Source organism: Anopheles maculipalpis, chromosome 2RL (genome assembly GCF_943734695.1).
Source record: "Anopheles maculipalpis chromosome 2RL, idAnoMacuDA_375_x, whole genome shotgun sequence".
Taxonomy (NCBI): Eukaryota; Metazoa; Arthropoda; class Insecta; order Diptera; family Culicidae; genus Anopheles; species Anopheles maculipalpis.
In genome coordinates, this window is record NC_064871.1 from 23,677,792 (window position 1) to 23,691,967 (window position 14,176).

The following is a 14,176-nucleotide window of genomic DNA, read 5'->3' on the forward strand; positions in this document are numbered from 1 at the left end:
ACTATAACTTCTCTTTTGAACATTCAAAAAGCTCCAGTCTATAAAACGTTTAGCATAGGGCTACGGCTGACTTACCCAATTTCATAATCATATTGCATTACAAATGATTCTGCTTGGAATCCAGAATACCTCTCAATTTAAGTTATAAAAATAATCCATCCATAAAGCAACTAAAATCCTTTTCTTCGCTTAATGACCTGTCTGATCATGCAGGCCATATAGTGATGTACTTGATTAATTTATTCCACGTAGCCGGATAAAAAGTGTCCACGTGAGATTCTACACATTTCGTCCCTGCTACAGGCGACTCATCTCTTAGGTAACTTCAATAAAACCGCTCACTGCACACATGGGAAACACTGATTTGAACGAACATAAGCCGGTTTTATTGCACCGAAGCATGAAAGAGAAACTTTCAGAACACATCGGGCGCCCGATCTGGCTTACCAGCAATCTCCCAAAGTTGTGCTTCCACCCGGATGCCCACAGACACAACTTGTTTTCAACTACTTGGTGGATGTTTTAACACCATTTACGACGGGAACATCCAACCACCACTGTTTTAATATGTAAATTCCATCCCATGAGCTCATCCAATTTGAAAGAATTCAACCGGGAGGCTTATAAAAATAAGCTCATAAACCTGAACACGAGTATGCTTTCCTCCACCCATCCGAACGGCGAACTCTTTCTAACGTCCGATGCAATGTTTATGGACGGTGCCAGCTGACCAAAGGTCGTACCCAGTATGGCCACGGCACCTGCCTAGTCAGCTGGGACGATGGCGATGTGAAAGCGCTACAACGGTTTCCACCGCGTTTGGCTTGCTCACAAGTTGACAGTTAGTTTGAGTAAGATATTACCAACGCCTGGTTTTTGTCGCTGTTTTGTAGAGAGATTCTTCGGTTCGGTTTGTTGTTTCTTTTACTTTCAAATGTTTTACTGCTGATTATGATGATGCGGTTAATGCATTACCGAACCGTGCCGCACACTACCGTACAGCGGCTAAAGCACCATGAACTTGGCGTAAAAGAGCTCATTAGTGAGATGAACATTCCACAGCTACCGAAGTTCGTTGGCCGGATTCTCTCGTGGCCGGACTGACTGTTGACGTCAGCGTGCTCGCTGCCAACATCTGGAGTCGCGGGTAACCGGAAACTGACCCATAACAGTGCATCTGCATCGTCATCGCAGGCTGGCTGTATGCAGTTCTGACCCAACTCGCACTCTCTTTCGCTCTTCCGTTACATTTGGTTTTCCATTGCCATTCACCATTCGAAAAGAACGAAGCGAATGCGAGTGGAGCGCACCACAGAAACAATGACGTCTGATGACGACATTCGTGCTGCAGTGTGTACGCGATATCTGCACCATGTTGTGGGGTGGAGCTTTTCTATGGCGCGTTGTTTTGGTCTTATGGAAGCTGCTTTCTCTCCGGCGTATGCTCACACGCACAACGCCACCAAACGGCCCGGCACGTACCTGATCGTGAAACCGCTCTCGCACGGCGTGCCAGCGTCGATCGAGTTCGAGGCTCGCGATCGCCCCAGCGTTGCGACCGGATTTATTTGGCTGGAGAAATCGAACGAAGCAAGACGTCTTGCCGCGCACACAAACGACATACACGTACGGGCTACCGGCAATCGCAGCAGCAGGAAGACGATCACGTGCGTGACTTGAGTTCGCTAAAAGGAGCTTTTGTTTTCTCCGTTTCTCTCTCTCTCTTTCTCTTTCTCTCATTTGTTCTTATTCTCGCGAGCCACCCCACGGAAAAAGGGGAGTTATGTTGTGACAGTTCTGTGTGTGCGTGTATACATGATAGTGTATGTTGTTTTAATTTTTCGTGCACATTTATACTCGAATTTACATCGGAAGTGAAAGGTGCTAAACCGTGTATGGTGTGAGCTCGTGTTTGTGAACCTGTGCACGCATATATGATTCGCATCGAATCCGGTCGATAGTTTGCAGGTGTGTTTTTTTTTTGTTGCTTTCTTTAAAAGTGTATGCAAGTGTGTATGTGAGCGATTTTTGTGTGAATGATTGTATGCTTATCATCGATTGCAAAAAGAATTCGGGTTGTCTGCCAAGTGAATGCAGCGCGAAATAGAAATGGCATGGGAGTTGGGTAAAAAATAAAAAGCTCGAGAAAGTGCACGATTTGGGTGCTGTGTGAAAGTGCAACGATCGGATAATGCAACTGCAATCGAACCTGATACCGAAAACTGTGACCAGCGACACCGATAAAGCAACCAGTTGATTCTGATTCACCCGAAGAGGCAGTCCCATCCATGCCAGCACCATTCGGATTGAGTTTGCATGACGTGCCACCACCACCAACACCAAGCACCTTTCCAAGCACATAAAAGGAGGGTGAAAATCGAACCGGAACCAATCGGAGCGTTACATTAGCGAGCAACATTCACGGCAAAACTTTATCGACGACAACGAACCTCCATACGTTTACTACTTTCTGGACGGGTATACCCTTTTTTTTTCTCTCTCTATTTTTTCCTTTAACAGACTCATTTTACACAATGATCTCATACATGTTCGTATGGCAAGACGGGTTCGGAATGCTGAAGCATGCATACACGAACATATTTATACTGCGCCTGATATAATGAACGAAAGGAAAGATCACAGGGCTGTGTTGCACAGGATGCAGAGAAATACCTGGATGTCAACCAAGCAAATAGCGATGTATGATATGTACAGTAATTTTTCCTCGAAACATACGTACCATGCTGCACACAAGAGTGCCCTAAGAAATGGCTGCATTTTCATTTGTGCACATGTGCAAATTTTAGAATTCCATAGCTAATATCATTTCGTCATATTTATGGCACAGATGAGGCTGCATTGTCAGGAGTCAGTGGTTGGCAAAAGTGAATCATTTTTACCACCAGTCAGTTTAAGCAAATAGGTATAAAAACATTCCAAAATAGTTTATTATACACTCATGATGATTATCTTTAAGAAGCCAAGATCGTTCGATGAGGTCTGCAAAAAGCAATTGCCTGATTCAAAATTATTGCAAACAAATTGGCGTTTCTATTTCTACCAAATATTGCTCATTTCGAGACATCTTATTACGAGTAAAGGGATTGAATATTTTTTCACACAATTCGGCTGGCGAGCAAAAAACATTTTGGCTTCACTGGGTTAGAGTATCGAAGCAGAGTGTTTTTAATGCCATACAGGTAATTGATTTTCAACTTGAAGGGTGTTAAAGCGATCGTGTTCTACTAACGTAAACCAAATATTTCACTGGTTCTCGTGAACACATCTCTATTATGTTCTTGTTTTATTCTTCGAATTTAATTTGCTAACCACTGTCATAAGTTATGTCGACAGATCATTTCTATTTTCCCAGAGAAATCTGATGCTACCTTTACCTTTGTGTTCAAGGATGTTGAATGTACCACAAGGATACGTTGACAACCATGGCTTTACTCAGCATGTTCGTTTGCTCCATGCCCTTTGCTGTCCTATTGCTTGATTGTAATTGAATGTATACCAATCAGTTAGAAAAATTACACATAATTTTATACAGACCATGGCTAGGAGTGAACACGCGTGGAATACCTAAGATGCTATTGACCAGTCGGCTAACTTGACTCATCGTTGACTCAATTAAGTTTGCCCCCTTTTTCTAGGCTTCAGCCCGCTAGCACGCACCCACCGTGAAGATGAGCAAACTCGAAATGTAGTAAAACCTGTTCACAAAGGAAAGTTGTTGGCCGAAGGATTCTTCTGCTGGAGATTGAGGAAGGCATGGCGTGCTTTTATCGGAATGTCTTCCCCTGCCTGTAGATTGGCTTTCCTTTTCGATAAAGTGATATACTTCACCAACATTCGCAAAACACGCAAGCATCCTGTAGTCACACAGGCTCGCTATGACGCTCGAATATGACGAATACATTTATTTAATGTTTCATGAAGGCGTAGGACGAACGTCTGGCCCCGTCGCTACGTATGCCAGGGACGAAGAAATGGCGCTTTGTCTAAGAAAAGAGTGTCGGCAAGAGCAAAATAGCACTCATTTGTAGGGGTTAAATCGATTTACTATTCTCGGAAGTGTGCACTGCAGCATACTTGAGCACCAGTAACCGAGTTGTTTGTTACATCGACCTGAGACCCGGTGTTGAGATGGTTGATTCATGGACTTATTTCTTCACGATCGATATTTGTGGAGGGCTTTCTGCTTCTTGAGGAAGGTGATAAAAGATGTATGACGCCTTTTTGTTAAATGTTAGAAAGTTAGTAAAACTTTTCGAAGGCTGGCTCGATATTATTTTCTTAGAATTTAATGAGCCGAAAACAAAGCGGCATTTTATTGGTGTTCTTCATCCAAAATTAAAACTCTGCGTAAAGTTGAGCTTATGTAAAAATTAAACCGGATTATTAGAACAATCTGGAGAAGCAAGCAGAATTCAATAATTCGAAATACGAGCTTCGATTCTAGCCGGCTAAAAGAATCAACTTACCTTTTCTCAAAAAAAAAATGCTTTAGCATACATTCCATTACCGCTAACTTTTCCAAACAATTTATCCAACCTCATCGATCCTATCGACTTCCAATTGCCGTGCTTGGTACCGGGGTTTCCAACCCATCTGTTTGAAAACTCACCAAGAAACGATATCTCGCGGGTTGTCTTTGAAGTAGGCAAAACCCTAATGCTGGAGAACGGAGAAATTCATTCCTGGATGCCGTCAGATTTTATTTCATTCAGACAGTCCGTGGTGCTCGCTTTGAAGTAGGAATTTAGCCGTTCAGCAAGAGAAAAAGACAAATTCCTGGAAGGAGTTTGGGACTTTTTCGGGGGTTGTTTCCTATGATTTTTGGGGCATTTTTGGGTTACGTGATTTACTACCAAGCGATTTTCCAGTCCCCATGTAGAGATGCAGCCTAATACTTTCTTTGCGAGAGCTATCTGAGAGACAGTGCAGATGCAGAAGGATGCGAAGAACCGGAGGGCCAAAAAAATACGGGACAAGAAACAGTTTCGCTCATGATCGGGCTGCGTTGGCACAGATCGATAGCCAGCGAGACGTCAGCGAAAAACATGCCCGTGGCACCAAAATCGCTTCCAGACCCAGTTCCGACCTCATAAAATGGCCCAAAATATTACACGCATCAGGGTGGGCATCAGAAGGAAGAGAGCAAAAAAAAAAAAAGAAAAAAAAAGGTGCCCAATGCCAGTGACCCGCTGCGAGTATGTACCGGTGCGAGAGTCAGCCGGTGAAAGAGACTCCCTGTAAAGGGGGCCAACGGAGCATAAAGCGCTGATAAGTAGTAGCGGGCACTGGGAGTAAACTTGCCACTGATGTGATCGCCACAGAAAAGGAACCACAAAAAAAACACACACGCGAAACCCAGGTGGGAAATAAACGAACGACCGATGCGGCGTGCCAGCAGAAAAAGGAACAAAACAAAAATTATTTTTAAAAAGGCATATTTCGGCGCGAGTGTTGAGGAAAATTGGACGCATGGTCGTGTGATTGGAGTTGGGGAGGGCCCAAAAATCTAATTTACGGTATCGCCTGACCAGGCGAATAATAATAATTCGCACTTGTATCGGGCGGGACTCGATGGGATTTTGAGAGCAGCACGGAAGCTTCGAGAGTGTGCGTTTGTTTGCGATTCATAAACATCCGCTAAACGTTCGAGTGTCTCCGGACGGGGGGACCCGATAACCACAAATTTCACAAGCGATATATAAAGTCCCATTTGCCGAACACGAAACCGTGTAAAAGTGTCAATAGGTAAACATGCTAGGGCGTGCAAAACCCGGGGACAGTAGGAATGTATTTCAGCCGATATCAATGGAAGAAACGGAACTTGTTTGTCTGCTATCGTTAGGCATGTTTTATACCAATTTCACAAAACGATCCACCTAAAACCCGATCAGCAATTAGTTCGTCTTGCCCCTGGGATGCTTCATGGGATGGATAAACGCTTGAAAAAGCCGATGTCAATAAAACATGTGTTTCCTAGCACCCAACGAATTACCGTAAGCGGCAAACAAATAAAGCGAAATAACTTTGCTTCCGTTCGGACGTGTGCTCCACTTCCTGCATAACTGGAGCGTATTTTATGGCGGTATGATAGTAATTAAACTTTTACTATCTATGTTTTCCCGTGTAAATGGATGCGCCCATAAAATGGAGGCCTGTCGTAAGGTTGCCGTGTGACGTGTGGAAGCGTCAAGCGTTCAACATTAGCCCTGAGGGTCAAAGGAACAGCGTACCATATGAACTCTAGTCAAAAGCCAACTTTAATGTAGTTTGTTTAATGTTTCAAGTCCCCAGCTTAACAATGGTTTGCCAATGTGGTAAATAGCTTGTGTGCAATTTGTTGCATAAATTGTTGAAGCAATTGTTTACTTCCACAGTTTATAGCTGTCCTTGATGTAAACATGTACCGACTTCATCTTCCTTAAGCATAGATAGCATTCTTTGCATTGCTTTGATAGCATTTCTGTCAACCCAACGGCTTATTTACAAATTCAAGTGTTTTTAATGGCGGTTTGCTTTACTATAACTGCTCAGCATATCTTTTTTTTTACATTTGCAACATTCTAATTCATTTCATTACACACAATATTTGACAAGACAGCTTTGTGTCTACGTACCATGCGCTCTTCTGATAGAGATGGTTAGCAAGCAGATCGATTGCAGTGTGGAATTTCATTTAGTACCATCACAGCCGAGTTGACTTTTCCAATGTAAACCATTCCCAATTTTCGTCCACCACACGAAAAGGGCATTTTATGACCCAGCTTAAGAAGCACATTAAACAAACATTTGCCCCAAGTACCGACGCTGTTGAAAGCGATCCTTTCAGTGGGGTGCCGAAACGTTTCCAGAACCGGTGCATGATAACGCTCCAGAAGTTCCGTTTTCTAGTCACGTAATGATACCCGTCTGCTAGAAGAAGAGGTTGTCTGGCGAAATGATATAAAATATGCCGAGAAAAACAGACATCATGAACATAAAATGATTTACTCTGTCAAATATTACCACTAACGATGGACTACTGGCAGTGGAAATGGGAAGATGCAAACCTGCAAGAAAGGAACGAAAAAAAAAAATTGAACAAAAAAACGGACTAAACCATCCATTTTCATACTTCCGTTCGAACATGATGCGCCCTCAAGATCGAGCATACAACAACAAAAAACGGCACTCTGACGGAAACAGTCGTTCAGTGGAAGGTCGGGAGACTTTCCAACCGGTGTATGTGTGTGTGCATTTGTGTGACTTATTACGGCAAGCAGGGGAAGGTGCCGGAGAGGATGCTGACTTCGCATTCGAAAGTGAATACCACCATTCCGTGCAACTTTTGTTGGACAAACAAATTTCTCCCATCCAGAAGTACAAGATTACGTCCCGAAAAAAAAAAAACAAACCTGAAGCCCACGAACTGAAGCACCCTGACCCGCACGCAAGCAATCCACGAACCGGAAAACCGGTTCCTGAATGTCACACACCCACCCCGTTTCCTGTCTCGCTCGAGGGGGTTTGGGGCCGGCTGGGATGTACCGACTGTCCTACCGTCTTTGCTACATTGCAAAGATGGCGTGGCCTGTCTCGCTAGTTGGCTTTCACTTTTACGTCTTATTTTTATCCGTTTTCATTTTCGCCCACCTTGACGTACCGCGCTGGGGTACGTCCCAAACCCTTTGCCCCAGCCATCCTGAGGAGTGGGTTGGATGAAGCGAGTCAGCGAACTGGGCGCGCGATGTTGAACTGCAGTAGTCATGCTAATTGAATTTCCGGGATCCCAAAAGGCCCCGAACATGGTGGGGGGTTTTGCCTATCATATGACCCAATTTTTTTCACTCACACACTTCGATGGATAGCCTGAGCCGCATCCTGAAACTGATTCACGGTAAGGCACGCAGCATGGCCGAATAATACGGCACAGTGTCACAGGATATCCGTTCGGGAGCGTTCTTTTTAACTGCATCGTTTAGTATTCGTTTGTGAAAGGAACTGTCGAACTGATTTATCTACACCATGCACACTAGGGTTTTGTATGCGAAAAAGCGCAGTGTTGAAGTGAGCTTTTGAATATTGCAGTGATGAATGCAGATTGATGCTTCACGGTGTTTTTAAATTGGAGGATTACGAAAAGCTAGAGATAGAAACATGCGAAAAATATTTCACAATATCAGAAGATGGCAGACACTAGAACACAGAGGCGCATTTTGAAGGATAAAAGCCTTTTCTACGTGAATTAAGGCTTTGGTTTGTTTGAGCATTTTTATTTTTTGATGGCACTTGACCTTTATTTCGCAATCTTTTGGCAGAATCCTGAAAGAATCTAGTTTTTCTTGCCAATGCTCTTCTTAGAAATGACTTGTACCTTGCAAGACCATCTCGGAAATTCGGTATTACAGTAAGAAATCAAACCGAAAACAAACAAAATCAAAACATGTTGAACTGCACTAACTTCTACTTTTGGAATGTGAAATGGTTTGAAACTACATATATTCGTCGATTGTAATGAAGTTAACCTCCCTAATGTTCCTTCATTTTATTCACGAATAACACGCTTTCTGGAAGAATGTTAGCCTCCTAACATTGAATAATTAAAACTGATACACAGCTGTACTTTGAATGGATTAAAATCACAGCTATCATCAGTTTTCTGCTCAATAAAATCCAAGAATTATGGAGCATGTCTATAAGAATAAACTTTAAGGTAAAAAAAAATTATAATGCATTAATAAATTAATATTAGTGAAATTGCAATACATATGAGTCAAGCTTCTGATGGCATGAAAATCGAATAAGATATTTTAAGCTCAATAGAAATTCTATTTGAAAAAAAAAACAAAATTTTAAGGAGAAACTCTGAGGTCTACTGAATGTATGTTGTTGATTTTCACCTAGAAATACATTTATAGCCTTTTGTGGGTAGTCTAAAAGAATATTTATACAGGAAAAGTACAGTAGTTGACGAATATTTCAATCAAAAACTTTTTCATCGAAATTCGAAAATATCGATTTTGAAAATTTGGTAAAAGTGGAGTTGCACTTGCAATATAAGTTTCAAAATTTTCTGTAATGTTATACTTAAACAATTCTTTAATCTTGCCGCAGGAAGCAAAACAAACGTTTATTTTTTAAGCTACTGATTATTGAAGAACAATTGGATTTTGCTTCACATTCTCAGCTTCAATAAGACGACATGATCCTTATGGGACTAATAAAATTCATAAGTTATCCGAACGGCAGAAACAATATTCTGAAAATCACAACACAAATGCTTTTCCGAAAACAGTACCGAGTTGTTAATGAGTTAAGAAATGGCCCTTATCACATGATTAATTAAAGCCACGCTTCCTACTCCACACAATTCAATCAAAAGTCGGTCAAAGCTTCAAAACAATAAGCTAGCCTAAAGCCGGAAGTGCTGATAGGTCTGATTTGCATCTCATCTTCATCACCAACGTGTAGCCACGCACAAGTCTGTGTTCCCCGAGTGCCGGATCGACCCCTTACCTTCCCCTTGGCCCTCGCGAAACCATGGTTCCTGTCGTGTTTCGCTTTCTATTAGCTCAATTAACCTAAGCTACGCCATGTTTAATTGAAGCCACCTTTCGATTTCTCGGTAACGTGATGCAGTACAGGGCGACATTAGACGAGCCGTTTCGGTACATCCAGCACGGGCGCCTTATCTTCGAAAGGCGTTTGATGGCAACTCATCTCGTCTCACACAACGTGACGCAAGGGAAAACCCTCTCTACAATGACGAAGGAAAATTGCACCCAATATACCCTGCCTCGTTCCGTTCCGAACCGGAGAAGCCACCTAATCGAGATGGCCTAGTAAGGCCGTTGAGTCTCGTTTTGCTCGCTGGCGCTTTGAGGCGCGGTCGCTGAGTAGCGTAACAGTTTCACCGGCTTTTTTCACCCACTTTTGCCGGCACTTGGCTGGGCCGTACAGAGCCGTGTCTCGTGCTTCTTCCCCGGGTGTAACTTTCCCGCGCCGGTAGCTGTGCGGAGAGCCCATTAGTTCGATTCGGTTCCTTTCGATTGCTTCCCGCTGTCGAAAACATTGATGATTGGATCAATTCGACACGAAATCTGTAGACAAGCACCATAATTATCACAACGAAAAAAAAAAAACTGGAGTTGAAAAATTGTTCGTGCTTACGGCCACAGTGCGTACATGAGATGATGTTGATGATGTAGATGCGTGAATAGAACTGGAGAAAGAGCATCATGCCAGCTGAAAGATACATCCACTTTGTGTCCGTGCGTTACAAGGTGTCGGATGTTGGACGCAATTTTATCTGCAGCCACAACCAGCCCCCAAAGGTATCGGTGAATCGATACGAAGTAATCGCACGTGTCGGTGGTTCGTACGGGCCGAGCAAATGCAGTTGCTGCAAGCAAACGCAGCTTTAGAAAGTAGCAGAAACGACACCCGATACCGCCGGGCAAGGTGTGGCCGAGATGCAAAACTATGGCCCTTAGAGTAAGAGTACCTGATGGGCTGGTTGGCGCTTCGTTGAGCATGCCACTTCCGCAGGGTCGGTCGGGAGTTGTAGTGCTTTTCGTCACTAGACGCGACCAATGGCCATTGACAGACGGTGTGTTGACACAGTTTCTGCAGATTATTTTCTCCAGCTTCCTGCATTATTTTTGCACTCAATGTTCGCCCGAACACACACACAAAGAAAATGGAATTTATGAAAAAAAAAGCAAGTGGTAAACAATTTGTTGTTCCATTTGCAAATGTTTTTGTTGCTTGCTTTTGCGTTGCAAACAATTTTCACGTCATTTGGTTGGCTGTTGATTACAAGCGCAGCAGTTTTCAATCGTGAGTTGAACGCTTTAGAGGAGATCTTTTTCTGAAGTAGCAAACAATTTCTCTCCGAGCTGGTAAGACTAGCTGGGAAGTAGTAGCTGCTATTTAAGTAAAAAGTCAAGTGCAGCTGTTTGCGTTAATACTTAGCCGCCCGTTTTCCAACAATCTCTTGGACCAAAACATAAGGAGAAAGATTCCAGTGGTCGGATTTTGATTTCTTTTTGCTGCTTAAGTAGCCACATTTTTTTTTCTTGGTAAAGTATTAGCAAAGATCATAATAATCCCCGTTTTTTCTATCAGTTTTCCAATTAGGTTTTGAGACAAACCATTACGGCGAGCATGGCTCTATGGATATTTCGACTTGTACTTTACCGAATTAAATTCACAGATAAATGATAAAATATCACTAAGCAAAACGAAGTATGTTGGTGTGCTAGCATATATGAAACCTTCAGAACGATGACTTGAAAACTAAAAGAAACCGATTGGGAACAAAACCGAGCGATTGGTTATCATAACAGGTTTTTCTATCTCTGATCTATTTTCAACCGGATCCCTTACCCACATAGCCTCTTGACATTGTTTTTCACATGTTGATGCGTGTCTCGTTTGCGTCACACTTAACTGCACAATCCGTCTGCAAAGCTATAACGAATCCAGATAACAACAAGCAATGGAAAAGATAAACACAAAAAGCTAAACGAGAACAGAAAAAATTATACCAACGGAAAATTATGCTACCTTCAAACTCACCCGTCAACCGAAATTCAGGATGCAAATGAGAAGGAGTGATGAGGAGGGATTTGGTACGATTTATCAAACCGGGCCAATTGGCACTCACAAGCATAAACGGTTCGTCCGTTTATCGTTCAAATTTCAGGTGATTGATCGCTGCCAGATTGCGCGTGCGATTCGAAAAAAGCGGGTGCAATTCGATTGCAAGATTCGTATCGGAAAGGCGCGCGAGGGTTTTTGTTCGAGTCGAAATTGTGCCACCAAAGTGTGGCAGCAGAGGTCATCAATCGTAGCGTCCGGTTCTTTCCTTTCTTTCCTTTTCCGCGATTCCACCGTGCTCCGGAGGGGGTATAGATTTCCGCTCTGATAATCTTCGGCGGCAGACCATCGGTAGCAACCGGTGGAGCACTGGGAAGAAGTAGGTAACCTCGTACCATCCGCCCCGGACAACGGTTCTGCAACGGACAACCCGGTCGTTGGGAACAGATGATTTGTGTGTGTGTCTTCCAAATTAAGGGGTCTCCTTCCGGGATGGGTGCGTGGATATGCTTCGTATTTTGTGGAAGAACCGTTGTGCTAAAGTTTTTTTTTTTTTCTATCTTCGAAACGACACGGCAATTCGGCTCTTGCAATGTAGAGTAATTTTTAGCCGGCGAATGAATATTAAATGTTTCGAAAAAAAAGGGTGTAAAAAGCAAGCGGGGTTAGGTTGCTCACAACCCCCTGAGAAACTTTGGTCGGGATGGGTCAGTGAACGTGCAAAAATAAAAAAAATAACAAAATTCAACTCATCCCGTGCCCATGGTAAACATATTTGCAGACTGCTGGCAACCGAGAGAAATGCAAACGAAAGCCGATTCCGATGTGGGTGAAATGCATTTGCTCATGTGTGTGCAACGATGACTGATTTCCATTTTCGCTTTCGATGCAACCATCGCTACCATCTCTTCGCCTGCCTCGGTCGATTGTTGTGTGCATGTGTAAGTGTTTCTAATGATTTTTTTTTGTTTGCTGCCGCCACAGTTCCGACTGAAGTGTTGATGCCAACGATCTTCGACGCGTTGCATTTTTGTTTACCATTTTATTTCTCTCTTTTACCATGCGAACAGACAACCGAAGACAGATAAAAGAAATTAAGCTATGCAATAGACGCTAGTACGTAGCGTGGTGGCATGTATGAAAGGGAATTCAAACAAACGCACATATTGCTCACGTTACAAACTTTTCTTGGAGGTTTCAGGTTGGAGTGGTTTGTTTAATGTATCGTAATCGAGCAGAAGCGTGAAATTTGCTTGTTTTATTTTCAAGCATTCGTTTAAAACTGTTGCATAGTTACTTTTGGCTGGAATTATGGAATTAATTTTATTACTGCTGATGCACCAATCGTTTAAGCTGCAATGAAGCATTTAGATTATTCCAAAAATTTCCATTTGAAATTTTTATTTGTATAGATAGCAAAGCAGTGTAATCTTTATTCTGTTATTTTTTACAGTTAATTACTGCTTGATAAAAGTAGTCGTTCAAAATTCAGACGAAATTTAATGAGAAAAAATCATAAAACAAGTATCATACAACAGTTTCATACCACAAAATAAATATAAAAGGAGAAAATATAACAGTTTCCAATAAACATCTGCACGGAAAAGAATAATTGAAGTAATTCATTGTAACGGAAAACTATTCTACCATATGTTATGAATTATTTGCACGCCATGATTAATGCTAGTGATTATTTTGCTCGTGGTGTATTTCATTTCGTTCATGCACTTCTCCATGGTAGTGATTAGCGATACAGATACAGCTCAGATTACATTTTTGCTTGATGCGTATGAGTATCATGCTTAAATAAATATGTATGATGTTATTTTTATTAACGTACACAATAATAACAAATAACCAACTATGCCCGGGATAAGCCAAAAATAAGAAGGAAAAGCCTTATTCTTAATGTTTATTGTTTCGGTCATCACAAGCGGTGGTGACAATGCGAATCGTTATAATTTTTCTTATTTGCTATGATGGCCAGACCATATTCTTTAAAATCTAAACTTATATCTAGCTTTGTAACTTATTCAACTTATATCCTATTTGAAGGGGAGGGAATTTCCTTCTCCCTCAATTCAAGTGTACCCTATACCGGGTGAGCTCGGTTGTAATGTTGTTGTCCTCTCTCTTTCCAAGGGGTCAGCGCCTCTATGCAGCATCGTACCGTGATGTCTGGCAACTGGCTCCCTAGCACGACCTTTGTTACGAATACTTTGTGGTGTTAGCTACTCCATTTCGTTGCCAGCATGTGGATGTTGTGGCTGGCGGCCCTACCATCGGCAGAACGCACGTGTCCGAAAGTCACTACGACTTTGTGAAGCTACAGTAGCATCAAACTCACGCATTCCGCCAACTGTAAAGCCGCCAGTTACAACTTCACGTCTCCCAAACCTATTTCATTGGTTAAAGTGATCCAACTCTTAGAAGTCGAAAGGCAAAGTAGAGTGAGGTAAGCCTCTGAATATGAACGGGAGAGCGAAGCATCACCGGCCATAGGAGGATACAATCCACACTCGCATAAGAAGAAGAAGAAGAAAGTGATCCAATGTTGACGCTGGTGACCCTGACGTCT

The 14,176-nt window shown here is 42.5% G+C and overlaps 6 protein-coding genes across 7 annotated transcripts in view; 1 reads left to right on the forward strand and 5 right to left on the reverse strand.

Annotated features, from left to right (window-relative positions):
- Positions 1-14,176, reverse strand: part of LOC126558142 (uncharacterized) — a 459,948-nt gene that overhangs the window by 297,331 nt on the left and 148,441 nt on the right. The gene's annotated exons all lie outside the window — the stretch shown is intronic.
- LOC126558359 (lachesin-like) overlaps positions 1-14,176 on the reverse strand; it is a 346,936-nt gene that overhangs the window by 257,114 nt on the left and 75,646 nt on the right. The gene's annotated exons all lie outside the window — the stretch shown is intronic.
- Positions 1-14,176, forward strand: part of LOC126556783 (protein dispatched) — a 383,943-nt gene that overhangs the window by 137,724 nt on the left and 232,043 nt on the right. The window lies entirely within an intron of this gene.
- Positions 1-14,176, reverse strand: part of LOC126557230 (band 4.1-like protein 5) — a 252,065-nt gene that overhangs the window by 20,098 nt on the left and 217,791 nt on the right. The gene's annotated exons all lie outside the window — the stretch shown is intronic.
- The window catches only part of LOC126565588 (transmembrane protease serine 9-like), a 307,009-nt gene that overhangs the window by 464 nt on the left and 292,369 nt on the right, over positions 1-14,176 (reverse strand). The window lies entirely within an intron of this gene.
- Positions 11,369-14,176, reverse strand: part of LOC126559071 (RNA-binding protein pno1) — a 454,598-nt gene continuing 451,790 nt past the window's right edge. The window contains exon 5 of the mRNA XM_050215174.1: positions 11,369-11,380. The gene's annotated coding sequence lies outside the window, so the exon portion shown is untranslated. The remainder of the gene's footprint in view (positions 11,381-14,176) is intronic.